Source organism: Rhodnius prolixus, unplaced genomic scaffold (genome assembly GCF_049639745.1).
Source record: "Rhodnius prolixus isolate KJV_2025 unplaced genomic scaffold, Rpr scaffold_13, whole genome shotgun sequence".
In the NCBI taxonomy this organism is placed as follows: domain Eukaryota; kingdom Metazoa; phylum Arthropoda; class Insecta; order Hemiptera; family Reduviidae; genus Rhodnius; species Rhodnius prolixus.
The window spans coordinates 8,574,156-8,590,809 of record NW_027411583.1 but is presented as its reverse complement, the minus strand read 5'-3'; the positions used below and the strand labels follow the sequence as shown (position 1 = coordinate 8,590,809).

General features: G+C 34.4%; 1 long non-coding RNA gene across 2 annotated transcripts in view; it reads right to left on the bottom strand.

The window, feature by feature from the left end:
• The window catches only part of LOC141448083 (uncharacterized), a 234,509-nt gene that overhangs the window by 97,828 nt on the left and 120,027 nt on the right, over window positions 1-16,654 (bottom strand). For both annotated transcript variants that reach the window (XR_012454839.1, XR_012454840.1), the window contains one exon: window positions 16,101-16,230. This is a non-coding gene — a long non-coding RNA (uncharacterized lncRNA). The remainder of the gene's footprint in view (window positions 1-16,100; window positions 16,231-16,654) is intronic.

Here is a 16,654-nt window from a genome sequence, read left to right as displayed (position 1 = left end):
TTTTTTTAAGAGTTGCCAGCTTAATTCGAAAACGGTATATGAAAGCACTCAAAAAATTCGTGTGCAAAAATTCACCTTTCCGGTCAAGCTGAATTCTTCAAACTTGGGAACACTTATCAACAAATTAATTCTCACCATTGTTTTATAGGTTATACTATAAACATATTCGCGTCGAGTATAATCGCACTGTTATTTTGAACGGAAAATCGAAAAATTCGTCTACACACACTTCTATCAATAAATACACAGATCCTTTAATTATAATAAAATGGTAGTTTAAAAGGAAAACCCTTTGCCAACCCCCCCTTATCGAAGTACTCTTCGAGAAATTTCCCTGGTTAAAGATTACAAAGAAAAGAACCAAGACCACCCTGGAAAATACAATCTGTGCTAAAGAAAACCCTTGGAGCTAAATATTAAATTTCAACTTACAGCAATTATTTTCATTTTTTATGTTTCAGCGGATGCAAATTAATCACTTTTCCGGATTTCTAATGCAAATTTTAAGTCCAATTTCTGCACCATAACAACTTACTGCATCGTAGTAAATAAGAAAAATTAAATGAAGTTTTCCAAATTGAGAAAAGCTCCAGTTCTTTATTTCCGTTGAAATATGAAACCTAGACGAATCCACTTACTGCTTATCTGCAACTACTTCTTACAACACTAGCAACAATAACAAAGCGATATTTGGAAATTTCGTAAAATCACAATTATATACCTAATAAGTCAGTCAAGAAGGGAATCAGTATTAAATCGATCAGTGTATAAATCGATATATGAACGAAAGTAAGTTCTCAGATTACTCTGATTACAGGCCTACTCACGGGGCACGGAAGGTTCAGAAAGCACCTGCACAAGATAGGGCTTATTAGCTCGGAACCTTTGTGCAGTTTGTGCCAGGAAGAGGAGGAAACGGCCTCTCACCTGTTGTTCGATTGCGTTGCAATTGAGAGACTGCGCTATGACATCTTTGGAACCTTGAGGCCAAAGGAGATAACAGCGCAGAAGGAACTAGTAGGGAAAGCTCTCGACCTTCTTAGGAGGGGAGGTTTCACCTACTAGGTTTAAGGGGAAGGCACAATAAGCCTCGTGTGGCTGTAGTGCCGTGGGGATAGGGTCCCGCCCCGTCTTTTCAAAATCTAAAAAATCTAAATCTAAGTTCTCGTCGCAAAGAAAAACTTTACCGCTTTCGTAACCAGGTGGTAAACATGACTGGAAAACGGAAACGGACGGACAGCGGATTGGTCTTTACAAGTAGAGGCATGTTGGGCGAACCGCCGGATATGGAGTAGCTATATAACTCAGGTAAGTACCGGCCAAGAAGGAAATAAGTAATGAACGAGTTTACACAAATGTGACGAACAAAAGTACAAATGCGTACAATATAAATATGGAATACCAAAGTACAGATTTGGGACCCTTTTACGTTATTGTGGAAAGTACTAATAAGGACAAAAAGGGGATTTCGAGGGTGCACCCAATGTCAGTTTGGGAAATTACTCCACGAAAAACATGTAGACAATTCCAAAAATATCGATGGAATTAAAAAGCATGGCATAATCAGATTGAGAGTAGAGATGTAAGTGTATCTGGTGTATCTGCCAATAGATTATTGAGTTCCTTAATTTTAAAGGAAAAGGGTTTTTTGAGAGTGAAGGAGGAGTAAGAGGAAGAGGAAGAAAGGGAAAGGGGAAGTGACGTAATCATTGAACTATAGTTTCAGACAACATTAATATCACAGTCATCAAACTGAGAAACTTGAAGAGAGGAAGTCAACTTCCATAGAACAAAGAACGATCTTAAAGTGGAGCAAGCGGTGAACTTTATTTAATCATTAGTCTACAGGGCGAACAAAACAAAAAAAAAAAAATACAGCGGAAGTGATCGCGTTATTTCATTTTTTTTTGGTCTCCGTTTTGTGTCTGCTATGGTGACTGAATATTAAAAAAGTTTAAGGGTATAATATTATGGTGACCAGTGGGTTGGTTACCTTCCCTACATAACCTGCACAAGCTGGCTCACTGAGTCACTCCTCTGAAAAGTGAGAGAGCAAGAGAAGAGCTGGCCAAGAGGAAAGAGGATGCAGACAGGTATTGGAGGGTTTCCATGGCAATGGCCCTGACCTAGTCCACACGCAGTGTGTAGCCCCCGTCCAATCAGGGGTGTCGGCAGCGGTGCATTATCCTAGACTTCACAACCCTACCCCCTCTTCCATACACACACACACACAGACACATCTCATCTCTATACAGCTTCCCCTCTACACGTTACCTTGGACCAGCCACTTCCTTTTTCGTTTATTTTTTTATTTTTTTGTAAATTTTTTTCCTTATTTACGACCACTTAACTTCTTTTTTCAATCACTTGACCATATTGCGTCTTTCACTTCAGGATATTTTCATATTACGCGATATCTTCCCCCCTGTTTTTTAATCATTCGTCTCGGACTTAGCTAAGAAACTTAGCCGATGCTTTCACAAAGTCCAAAAGCATCCAAAAAAATCCAAATATTTTGACAATAAAACTACCAAACCACATTCTTTTACCTAATCTTCTGAATACTTGGAATGTTTACTATTCATGTTTGTTGCGATAAAATTATTCTTTAATTTTATAAATTAGTTGCAAATAAATAAATGGATCGTTGATTCTTTTTTTTTTTTTTAAATCTTTTATTGTAATTTACCAGGGCACCACGGTAGCCGAGAGGTTAGAGGCGAGACCTGCGAAGCTAATATGTATTGTGGTACTGGGTTCGATCTTAGGCCTTGGATTTTATTTAATGATTAATAAAAGAAATTTACAGTAAAGTATGTTTGCTAGTCGCCTCCGTCCACGACACCTAATTGGTAGTTGGACGTTAAGCCCCGCCTGAAAAAAATAGGCGATTACTTTACTTTACTTTACTTGTAATTTACCACTGCAACAGTTGTTGCAACAAGCAAATATGGTAAAAGAAAAGAGAAATACAAGGAAATCATGAGTGGAGAAGGCACCCAGTGGTGCCACTCCAGTAACGTGCTTTGCTCTCACGATAAGAGAAGATCACGAGAGGCCATCTTCTCTTCAATCTCCTTAGAGGATTACCTGGTAATGTGGGGGGGAAGATAGGTTTTCTATGAGAGGGTTAGGATGAGCTGCTGTAGAGTGGAATGAAATTTGAAGAAACGAGTGTTAGCAAGAACCTGTAATGAAAGGGATTTTGAGGTCATTATGGATAGTGAGGTTAGATACATAGAACGGAGTGTTAAGAAGTTTAACGAAGTATTTTTGGACTGTAATGTATGGAGGCGTAGTGAGTTGGAACGCTTAGTCGATCCCCCATACTTTGATGCCCCGTAAGACCAAATGGGTCGCGGTAACAATAGATATAAGAGTCTTTTGTTGTGTAGGTCAAGTTTCAAACGTTTGTCAAGTAGTCTGGCGTGAAGTTTTGTAGCGTTGGTTAGTTTTTTGTCTTTTCGAGTCCAGTATGGGGATTCCATGTCAACCGTTTAGGTCTAGGTACAGTCCAAGGTAGCGTACTTTGTCCCGAGTTGGTGTAGGAGTTTGGTTCAAGATGATAGGAGGTAAGATTTTAGGAGGTAGGATAGGAGGTTGAAATTTAAATTTAAAAAAATCACGCCCCGAGTGTATATTCTTAGATTACATTTTTCATATTGTAGTTAATTCCAAAATAAATAAATAAATTCATTAAAATAATAAAAAAGCAAAAATACAAATTCAAAGACTAGTTAGCACATAACCTCAATTTGTTTTACATTGAATTAATGGCGCCATAATGGTAGGTCGTAAGATAAAAAACAAAAAAATAATCTCTTTAGATAAAATACAGGTAATTTACCTAAATAATATGTACAGGGTTAAACACCTTTGATTATTTCCTAGGCCACAGATATATCCTCATAATAATAAAAGACACAACCAGATAGGAAGATAAATCAGTGATAATGACCTCTCTTGGCAATTTTTTTTGGGGGGGCGGTGACCTTCTAGGAGCGCATGCGCACACATGTGGGGGTCACCCAAAAAAAAAGGAGTTCAAAGTTTGTGTTGGATTAAAAAAAATTTAATTAGCCCTGGTTTTGGTGATAACTAAATAAACATGGCCTGGTGTTTGTGGAAATAGAAAGAGACGGACGCAGTACTACTGTCTATCTCTATTACTAGGTGATTAGGAAAAGGTCATTGTACTATTCTAGGTTGACTCCCTCCTCACGCCTGAAAGAGTCCACAGATGAAGACCATTAATGATGTAAGGAGCTCCGTTGACAAACAGACGGAGCCAACCAGCCCAGATTTTGCTTAGCTTAGAACAGATCTACCAGCACGGGTAGAGTGTGTGTGTGTGTGTGTGAGTGTGTGTGTGAGAGAGAAAGAAAGAAAGAAAGAAAGAAACTTTTATTTTGTCCTGGGACAATATCCCTTAAGGACAACAAACAAAATTTAAATTACAAAATTAATTACAATAAGTTCTCTATAATATAAAAGTAAAATTATTATAACAAAAATTACATTGAAATGCACTTAATTTATAGATATAAAACTAAATAATAAATTCTCTAATGAGAAGCGTCTGCTATGAAGGACCGCATTAACAAATCATACAATGCATTTTTAAATGAAGCTATTGTACTTTTATGAATTAATGTAAGAGGTAAAGAATTCCAGAAAAGAGAAGATTGCACAAGAAATGAATTTTTATAGGTAACTGTTCGATATGGAGAAATATAAAATTTGAAATTAGCAGTTCTGGTATTTTTTAAATCTAATTGGGCCTTCCTAATAAACAGATTAAATAAATATTCAGGACGTTTATTTTTTAGAAGCATAAACAGAAACCTTCCCAATAAATACTTCCTTCTATACTTGACATTCAACCAATTAAGAAAAATAAAATGAGGAGTGATATGCTCATCTCTTCTTACATTTAGAATAAAACGAACACAGGAATTTATTGACCTTTGTAATTTTATGTTCAATTCAGCTGTTAAATCATTGTACACTAGCGAACAGTAATCTAAATGCGGAAATATAAGTGTAGTAATCAGCTGTTTTCTTAGCGAAATAGGCAGAATATTCCTATTGTATTTAAGCTGGCACAAAGTTTTAGAAATTTTGTTAGATATGTCACCAACATGATTATTCCATGATAGAGTACTAGTAATAGTGACACCCAAACATTTAGCAGAATCTACATAAGGAATAGAAGCCTGATCTATTGTTATTTTTGAAATAGAACTCACATCAATATCGTTGACATATCTGGCACTTCCAACAATCATGGCTTTGGTTTTGGAAACATTAAACTCAATACAATTTTGTTTCACCCATTCATTAATTAAATAAACATCGGAATTGACTTGGGCTATACCCTGTTCTAATTCAGACAATGGGCAATGAAGGTATATCTGTAAATCATCTGCATATAGACTATATTTGCAATGCTTGATAGATGATGAGATATCATTGATATACAGAGAGAACAGAAGAGGACCTAGAACAGATACAGAGAGAGAGAGAGAGAGAGAGAGAGCAAACTAGAGTGTCGGCTCTATTGTCATCGTCAGCACCATCAGACAACATGTCAGTGATGGGCAGACTTGGGTGGTGGTGGGGGGCCACGGGGATGAAGAAGCTGTAGAAAACCTTTTTCGGTACAGTTATATATTGTGTGCCTGTATTATAATGCATACATTAACTATAATATTACATATTCGTCTAGCTGTTTACACTACAACTACTACAACCAGATCTTCAGGTCGTATATTTCGAATCAAATGACACCTCATTCATGAAAATCGGTTCACGCGTTTAGGCGCTAAGTTGTTTACAAAATTCCCATTTTTGGCCTCGTTTTTCTATAAAACTATTATAGATTTGGGTTGTTGCAAAAAAAAAATGACACATTAATGGAGGATATGCCCTTTATTTTAAAGACAATTTGGAAATTTCAATGTTCATTGGAAAAGAAGAAAAAATTGTCAAAGGCGGATGTTATTGGACATTACACGTTTTTTCGATGATCAATCCTAACTTACTGCTGTCCTAATTGACTATGCGGATGTTCTCAGTTTCTTTGTGTGTAATCAAGCAAATGTTCTGCGAATAGGTACTTCCGGTAGCGAGATTTTGGGCGTAACGTTCAGCCGGATCTAGTCAGTGTACTGATATGGATTTCAAACTTTGAACCTTCAGCGATTTTTCTCAAACATCGATTTCAAAAAAATTTAAAACCAATCCGCAATATTTTCTTGTCCAGTAATAGTAAGGCTAAATTCAAAACAAAAAAATGACTCTATAAATGGAGCTAGTTGCAGTAGGAGACAGAACCGTGAGATGTATTTAACTAAATAATGAAACTTAATGTGTCCTTCCTTATGACCGGATGTGAATCACATGACAATCTATAGAGGTCGCAAGGTCGAATCTATTATTTGTTTTCAAGTTCGACGTCACTCTGTACAGACAGATAGCTCGATCTACACTTCCTAGTTATGTACTCGTATATAGAACACTCCAGCAGTGTTCTATGTAGAAAAAAATTTACATATTAATTTCTATTATATAAATGCGTATTATATACTAAACAATGCAATATCCAAATTTTAAAAATTCCGTGTTCAAGGAAATGTTAAAAGTTTCAGAATTGCCGTGAGAGTGTTCAACCAACTTTTTTAATTACACTCATTAAACAATTAATATTTTTGTGAGCTACCTATTTAATTATGTTACTCATGCTTTTACTTTTTTAACTGTGCGGAAAATATTGCGCAATAATTTGATCGTGCCATAATTTTGATACTGAGTTTCCGCCGAAAATATTTGTTTTTATGTCAGCTGAGTCTGAAAAAATCTGAACGACTGAACAAAATTTCAGCAGGAAGCTGAAACTTAATATTTAGATGGGGTCCTGCCAGAAGATCTGACAACATCCTGGAGATCAAAATCACTCTACCGCTTTCTTAGTTTTTTTTTTTTTAATACATTTTTCTCAAAAGATGGCCCATTACGATATCCTTTAAAATATGTACCAACTCTCGTAATCATGGGGGAGGAGTCTACCAATTTTGTAGCAAAGATTAAGGGCTCTTTTGAGAGAGTTGTGGCCAGGCTATTCTCTTAAGGACCATTTGAGCCTATTAATACACAGTTTTCATGTTCTAGGCGCCACGATAGCCGAGCGGTTATAGGCTAGACCAGCAAAGCTAAGGTGTACTAGTCTAGTCCTTGGATTTTATTTAATGGTTAATATGAGAATTTTATAGTAAAGTATGTTAGGCGATTATAGGCTAGACCCGCAAAGCTAAGATGTATTGCGGTACTAGTCTAGCTCTTGGATTTTATTTAATGGTTAATATGAGAAATTTATAGTAAAGTATGTTAGGCGGTTATAGACTAGACCCGCAAAGCTTAGATGTATTGCGGTACTAGTCCAGCCCTTGGATTTTATTTAATGGTTAATATGAGAAATTTATAGTAAAGTATGTTAGGCGGTTATAGGCTAGACCCGCAAAGCTAAGATGTATTGCGGTACTAGTCTAGTCCTTGGATTTTAAATACGAGACATTTATGGTAAAGTATGTTTGCTACTCGCCTCCGTCCACGGACACCTAATTTGGCAGTTGGATAAAAAACACGCCTGAAAAAATATCCGAGTAACAGACTCTCACAGTAAATCACTTCTTTTACAAGGAATCAGTGAAAGTGATGGTATAGTATATTTATATATAATTGACGTACAAAAGTTAGGGAAGACCTTGCTAAATTAACATCACAATTGATTCAGTAAAAGAGCTGAAGGCCACCTACCAATTTATAATAAGATAGGTAGGTACATAACTAACAAGGTCGCCACGTTAATATTACTAATTGTTTCTTGTTTTTGTTTTAAAACATTTGTTTTATTGTTCGTTTTATTGTTTTGCAAAAAAAGAAAAAAAAAAAGTATTATAATCAACCTAGAAAACTAAATTTTGTTATGAATAATTCACTTGATGTTAGGGATTTAAGATCAATGTAAGAGATCAGGGATTTCCGGTATATAAGATCATTTTGAATAGATAGAAATTTGTTTAACAGTTTGGAATCTTCCATTGTTAGAACTTGTAATTTCAATGGCTGACAACACCCCTGCCTAAAAACTAAAATAAATGCGGTAATGTCCGCTGGATATTAGGTGTCAAGAACCCATTTTCGGCAAAGTTTTTCTCAAAATCTATTTAATTTGGGTACTTGCAAAAAATTACAGTTATAAAGGAGGATTTGCCCTATATTTTAAAGAAAATTTGGAAATTTTTATCTTTTATAGAAAAAGAGAAAAAAAATTCTCAAAGTTGGGGTGTTTTTCAACGTTACAGCTTTTCCATGCACATTTTTGATGATCATCCCCTTTATATATAACACAATAATTGTAATAATTAGATAATAAAATATGCACACACTTTTCTTTATTTTAATTCCTTTAAAAAAAAAAAAAAAAAAAAAAATCATCCAGAAATAAGGAAAATGAAAATTAAATGACCTTCGAAAAATAGAGACAAAAAATAAAATAAATATTTTCGAGGTCGAAAAACAACATCTTCACACTAACCATCATCAATTCGAATACAATTTATTATTTTTACTTTTTTTATTTAATTTTATTTTTTTCGAGATCGGAATTTCGGCACTCCATTTAATTCTGATTAATAAGATCACAATTTCTCCTGAAATAGCACTTTAGAGAAAAAGATGTGGCACTTCCGGTAGAAGAATTTACTTCTCAGAATTTGAGCCAAAGAATTAGACCTTCTTATTATAGTACGTAAGATGCTGGATTTCCGGTTCACCTGGAAGCACTTCCTGAAGTACCCTTGCTGTTTTCCAGCTAAAATATTCCAAACTAACATTATAGCTCTAAATAAATAATACGAGTCTGAGCATACGCATTTATAGAGAGCTATTTTTTGAGAAAATCAAACGGAAGCAAATTCCAGGTGAGGAATTTCGGCCGGTAATTTCTTATTAATCCGGTAGGAGTATCTAATCGAAATTTGACAATTCTTAAACGAATTTTGGGTTAATCTTATCTCTTAATTATTATTAAAGTGTAATGTATGGCCACATTCTTTTTTAAAATCTTATTTATTTAATTTACAACTACCTATTGGTAACATGTGAATTTGATTGTGTATAATACATGAACTAAATAAATTGAAAGAACTGAATGAGGGACATAACTTACACCGATGACTATCATCAGTCAACTAACACTGGATATCGATAAAGTGAAATCGAAGGATCGTCCTTTTTTTCTATTCAGGCGATCAGGAGGCCATCAACGCTTCACCCGGCCGGAGAGTAGTTCTAGGAAAGATTAGTTCGTGAAAAGTTTTTTGGATAAGCGGTTCGCGATGTATTGGGAAAGATTGGAATAATATTTTGGTATAACCAAGATTTGGGTAGGTCAAAAGTACAAAAAGGGATTTTTTTTTACGTCCGTACGGGATAGTCTGATTGCTAATGTTAACAATGAAACATAAGATTTCCGATTGGACGCGGTTAAAATTTGAGTACTTAGCTGTACTGTACAATTCCAAGTCCCTAAGCCCAGATTGTGGCTAGCAGGGCTGTCTAAGAGTCCCTTTTTGTTCGTGAGAATCAATTTGGATCATTCGATAACTTAAGTTAGATTGTAGATTGTATTAAAAGGGCAGTGCCATCAAAAAGGGAAAGGAACGCAGGCAATCCAAAATGCCCATTGTTCCCCACCCACCCTATTATCTCATGAGAGATACCGGGGCTTTAAAACAACAAATCCGGCTAAAAGTTGCCAGATGCTAATACAATAAACTAATAAAGTAGCAACAGGACACTAGGGAGCATGGCGACTCAATCGCCCATAACATAAGTTATGTCCTCGTCGATTGAGTCGGTTACAGGTGTTCCACGTTTATCAAAATATCGCACATTTTCTACTGGTGGGATACACGAATATGGTTCATGCACAGCATCTTTACCTAAAGTAAAATTTAAAAAAATTTAATCGGAATTTAATTTGTAAGATAAATGCTAAAATTTAAAGAGAGAACCACTTAAGCGGAAGTGCCATTTTACACAATAAAATTTTGTGTTTTTTGATTTGTTTTATAATATTTTATATCAGTAAATTTGATTTCGTAATTCGTAGTTGCGGGGATGTACTTGCCACATCATAAGAAATTTATATAATTAGTTACATCTTTGAATAAATAAATGTATTATGATCGATTGTCAAGGTCTGTTGTTTGGTTGAAAGAGAAAATTATAAAATAATGGTTTCTGTGTGTGTGTGTGTGTGTGTGTGTGTGTGTGTGTGAGAGAGAGAGAGAGAGAGAGAGAGAGAGTGAGGGAGAGGAGAGATATGATTTTATTTATGTTAAAACATATCGTTAACCATAAATACTTTAATAGGAAGATGATACAATCTGGTTATGTTATATGGCTGGTATTTATGCTGATATATACGTATATACTCACACACACCAAACACTTATTTACTTACTGACAAAGCTTGTTTACTCAATGATAATATATTTCAAAAAACGTATATTATAAAATTTATGCAAGGTCATCTCAAGGACATTCCTGTCAACGTTAACTAATTAATTTGTGGACTATAGAAGTTAATTTGTTTATTTTTAATATTTATTGTTCAATTATTTTTTTATTATTGCGAATGGTGGAATCTTATCAATAATATTCTTTTCATTGCAATTCACAATTCAATACAGGGGTGGAAAAAAAAAAAATGGGTCGATTGGAGTGAAGAACAAACCACCAAGCGATCGTTTAAAGCTATTCACTTCCTGTGTACAATCTACCATGTAAAGTCGACTACGATCTCTCAAACTATAAGAGACTGATTAGCTTCCTTCCTGAAACGCCATTTTCGGTCCCAATTCTTGTATTTCAGCGATAAATTCAACAAATAACACCTGTACGATTTTAATATTTCCTCCCCCTCTTCAAATAAATGGAAATGAAAGTTGTGATTAACAAATTTTACTTCCTGTTATTGGAAAAAAAAACTACGCTTAAACTAAATTACACGTAATTACTTGATTAGAAGAAGTCCATTTATTTAAAAAATTAAATGAAAACCCCCCAAAAAAACTCTACCTCGACACTATAATTTAAGTTGGTATAGGTTAGTGAGGATGAAGAACCAGTTATAAGAAGAAAAAACAAGACGTTTTCACGACTTGTGGGGGGAGCACTTTTAATAACCATTTTAAAAACTTTGGTTTACCTAAATAAAAGAAGTATTGTCAGTGTAATAAAGAAAGGCAATAACGGCTGCAAAGGCGGCTTTTTTTCACACGCCTACATAATCTCGTGGAAGTTTGTCTGTCTGTCTGGTCGGAGGATATTTGGTGCGCCGTCTCTCTCTTGCGATGACTTATTGGTGATAGCGGCCTGTGTAGCAAGTTTTATTATATTGGTGGGGGGAAGACAGCTACTCCGATAGTCGGCGATTGGGTAAGGATGAAATAAAAAAATAAAATAAAATAACGACTGCAAAAAAGAAGAAAAAGAAAAAGAAGAAATAACAGCCCCGGGTTGGTAGACAGAAAAGAAAGATCACTGAACATGGAAATAAGAACAAATGGAGTAAAAGAAGAAGGTCATACACTTACACTTACAGCTTCAAGAGTTTGAAGGTAAAAAGTTGTACGTCTTAAGCAGAGAAGGATGGGCTTAACCTTGAATGGAGAACAGGGCAATATCTCTCCCTATGAACTGGTCCAAATGTTATTGAGGAGTTTAGGAGCTCGGTGAGAGTGAAATATCAGGAGAATGGACTGACTCTCTCCCTCTGAAGAGGATTCCTGGTAAGAGAAAATAAAGCGTCCAAAAAAAAGAGCAAAAAAAATAAATTAAAAGAAGAGAAAAATGAAAGCAAGAGAAGAGAGAGAAATATATGAGAAACTTGGGCGGGGGAGAACTGAGACAGAAGTGGAACACATAGAGGGGGGAAGATGCATTGCTGCAGAAGATCCTTCTCTCTTTGCGGCTTTGCACGCAGCTCTTGGTCTGCAGAGTGCAGACTCTGTGCAGACTCAATCTTCTGCAAAGATTCACCCTCATTCTCTCTTCCTATCCACCCCCACACCTCTCTCCCTCTCACTTACTCTCTCTCTCTCTATCTATCTTCATCTTCTCCAGCGTCCAGCAGCATGTTCAAGGTTATCCATTTATATATTATAATACTTGTTGTTTTATAAATACATTACAAAAACACATACACACGCACCCGCACAAATAAAATCTCCATGAAATCTTGAAAAACATATTGACCAGTTCGTATCTCTGGGCAGTATTAGTAATGGACATGGCTGCCACTTTGGTCATATAACTCAATGGGAATACCTTAGACTGTGAATCATCCGACTGCTTTTTAGCATTTTGCTATCAGCTCGAGTTAATGATAAAATAAATGTTGAATACTTTTTTGAATGCAACTGAGTGCATTAAAAAAGAATAATTTATTTTTTTTTTAAATTAATCATTAAAAAAATAAATACTCAATTTGTACTATCTTACTACAATTACTAGGTTTTACTTATTGAATTTTAAAGCAAGGAATTCTTACTGGCAATGTACAGATTTGCCCAATAAACGGAAATATGTGGCAGAAAATATGCCATCATAAACCTCCTATATAAATCTAAATCCAATCCATCCACTCCTCTAACCAAGAATCAGAGAAAGTGATTAATACTATATCCTCATAAAATTATTACATAATTTATGTAATAATAATTTTCTTAAAATAGTATTATCACTAAAAAACAATTTAACGACTAAAGGACATTTTGTTTGTTTGTTCCGCTATAAACATCTTTAGATTAAAATTGAAGGCCAATAGATAAGAATTGTTAAAAATATATAATATTTAAAACTTTTAACGACTAATTTATATAATTTTTGGTTTATACCTAATAATACTTAATTAGTATTAAGTATTGTTGTGGGTCAAAGACTTGCGCTATCTGAAATTTTAGTGTGCCACGATGGACGGAGCGGTTATAGGCTAGACCCGCAAAGCTAAGATGTATTGCGGTACTAGTCTAGCCCTTGGATTTTATTTAATGGTTAATGTGAGAAATTTATAGTAAAGTATGTTAGGCGGTTATAGGCTAGACCCGCAAAGCTAAGATGTATTGCGGTACTAGTCTAGGCCTTGGGTTTTATTTAATGGTTAATATGAGAAATTTACCAAATTCACCTAATTTTGACGTAAAGCACGCCTGAAAAAAATAGGCATTACTTTTCTTTTTACACTTAGTGAGCCCGTATAGTTTTGTCAGTGTGATTTAGTATGTTCTTGTGTGAGGGAATATGTTTGGGTTTTTGGCAGGTACAGATTATGTAAGTTTGATTGAGGGTATGCAATATTAATTTCTCTTTTTTCCGCAATTGCTTCAGAAATTTAGAAGATAAATTCTGTACTTAGAAGTTAGTTATGGATATTGACTTTTAGAATATCCGGTTAACTTGAGCTTTAGAAATTTAAAGATTAAGAAACGAATTAAAATTGCTAAGCTATATTAGAATTTAAATTGCATAAAAATTATTTATTTATAGATCCCCAAGCTGAACTTTGTAGATAATTCTGCAGATTATTTACTTGCTCTATTTTTCTAATTAATCTACAAGTATTCTTTTGTTTTTGCAATTGATTCAATTTTAGGAGGAGCATCTTCACATAAATATTCATCTCTATAAGTAAGGTTAGACCGATATGTAAGAAGGTTTCTATTAGGTTACAGATCAGGAAATCTGTCCATCAGGGAGAATTAAAATGTCGTATAAATATTATTGTAAGGCAATAGTTGTTTAGCTGTAATTTTAAATTTTTAAACTGTGATTATTAATATTAAATATCGATTGCATTATTTTGTTCGATTGAAATTTTTTTCATTCACTAGTGATTAAAATCGTGGACTATCTTCACTAAATTTAATTTAATCATAGAACTTTCAGCTATTACTAAACGATTACGGGAAAAAAAAATAAATGAGTTTTTCAATTATTATTAATAAAAGTACATGGCAAAGTTAATGACGTATATTACCAAAATAGCTGCAATTAAACGAGCATCTGGTTTAATGCTTACGCAGTTAATCTAATAGCAGTGCTAATTCGGTATTAAAACATACGACTAAACGAGTCGGGCCGTTGACTCACACCGTGATATAATTATAATCAGAATAAAACTGACGACAGACTTGACTTCCGTTCGGTATTTTGGATGTATTTTTACAAAGTTTTGTGTTACAGCTAGTAGAGCTAAATAAATAGGATTTGATTATTATTTACAAACCAATTAAAGTCCGGTTTATGGCCTAATTATTCTTTAATCGAGTAATAATGTTGTGCATGTCTGCGTGATTCACTTTAATATGGAGCGTATTAGCAATAAATTGCGTATAATAGAAAACCTTATTAAAAATAAATTAAAAAAATGGATTTTCTTGAAACAATATCTACAAAATTTATTTTTAAAAAAGGGATCAGAGCTGTGGGGCTCAACTAAACCCTCTAATATATCCCGCATCCAATCCTTCCAATCAAAACTCCTCTGCCGTATTGTTTAATGCTCCCTGTTATTGTCCCTAACCTCACGTTTTACTAAGATCTGAGCTATCCCCATTACCACCAAATCCAGTCCATTCACGATTACTGAATTTCCTATCCAGAAACCTATCCTGCCATCCCAATGCAGTCTTTCCACTGACTATCCACCATAACATCTAAAAACGAGATCTCATGATCTCCTTGTTCTAGGACAATTAAAATCATTAAAATTCCCGATAATGTTAGCACTGGTTGATTTCTCTCTTCTTCTGGTAGCGTTATGATTCGGACGAGCAGTTTTTGCGTCCTGTAATTGTTTACAATCTATCTACACTTCCTCCTGAGTTATATGAGTTAAGAAAAGAAAAACCGGATGGAATTTTCGCACCTTTTTTTTTGGATATTTTTTTGTTTATGGAAACGAGTTAACATTTTTTATTTAAATTGTAATATTCAATAAACTGCATATTTATGTGAAACATGTTTTTGTTTTAATGAAATCACCACACTTCCTGTATTAAAAGAAAAGGAAGAGAAAGATTTAAAAGAGAGAAAAGAACTCACGCTACGTAACATACTTGATAACCATTTAGAGTGATTTCCGTATATTTAAAGATAACCTAAATTCAAAATTATAATGGCATTGAATGGTTTGCATCTTGAAACATTGAACAGATAACGGTCAAATAAATAAATAAATTTTGTTTCCCAAATAATCGATGACAAAATAAAACTTGGGAATACATTAAAAAAAATTAAAACAGACAAACAGACAAATACGTGAATAATGTATTATATAAATACAATTTTAAAACATAAATACACAGAATGGATCCAATTTATGGCTAAAGGAAGAAAAAATAAGAATGGTTAAACTATTTGGCAATGAACGTGACTCTTTAATAACTATAATAAACTGTTTCCGGTTTGTTTTGTATGAATGTAGTTCCTCCATAACGATATGATCCAACCAGTGTCTCTAGCTTACATGTTTGAGAGTATTAATTTTTACTAAGTAATTAAAAGTATTGGATGAGAAAATAATTTGACGTGTAATTCCGCATGGAATGACGTAGGACCACTGTAGACTCTTAAGACATCCGGAACTTGTACAAATAATAATTAAAAATAAAAGTTTGTCTCTTTCTATCAAAAAGAAATTGAAATATTTCGAGATCGCAGAGAAGCGCAAGAATTCAGAGATTCAGAGCAGGTTCCTTGAAGTGATACAGTTTTTTTAGACAGACTATTTCGTCTACTTACTAGCCCCAGAACAGCTAAATTCAAGATGATGATTCGTTTTTGGATTGAGGCAAATTTAAATATTTGTTACAAGCTAGTTTACCACACTGGCCGACGGTTAAGCTTACATTCGGATACTCAATTTCTGAAAAGAAAACCATCATAAAGTTGTACGAAGTACTAAAAAGGTCGCGAAGAGTTATTGGTTAAGTACCTGGCAAATAGATGTTGAACAAGTCCGCAATGCTTACCTTTTCACAAAGTTGCCTTCTTAATTCTGGCCAAGAACTTCTCATCGCCATGTTTTCACGAAGAGAGATGAATTCCTCCCCCCCAAATCCCAAGGCAGTAGATGACGTCATTTGCAACGCTGGCTTGATCCTGTAACATATTATTACATCACATATTATTCGCACAGAAAAGAGGGAAACCTTATACTATCCAAAGCTATTCTAGGCTTATCTACTACACTTGTAATTCTTTATTTTTTGTAAACAGAAAAATGAAAGTAAAAATGCCTAGATTTTAAAAAAAATTTCAGCTCATGAACATAGAAAATAAAGAGCCGCGCTATTAGTAGCAGATCTTGTATTTACTTAAAGGAAAAGAGCTGAAAGCCGATAATACTTTGTGGTCCATCTTTTGATCCTGGTATTGTGTTTAAGGATAGAATGACAAAGGTAGAAAGAGAGGAAATGGAAAGAAGGAAGGAAGAAAAAAGAAAAGCCAACCTAAAGTGAAAAACCCAGAGAAGAGGATTTCCTTCTTTTTTATCTCGTCCATTGAAGTATTCTAGCCTTAAGAC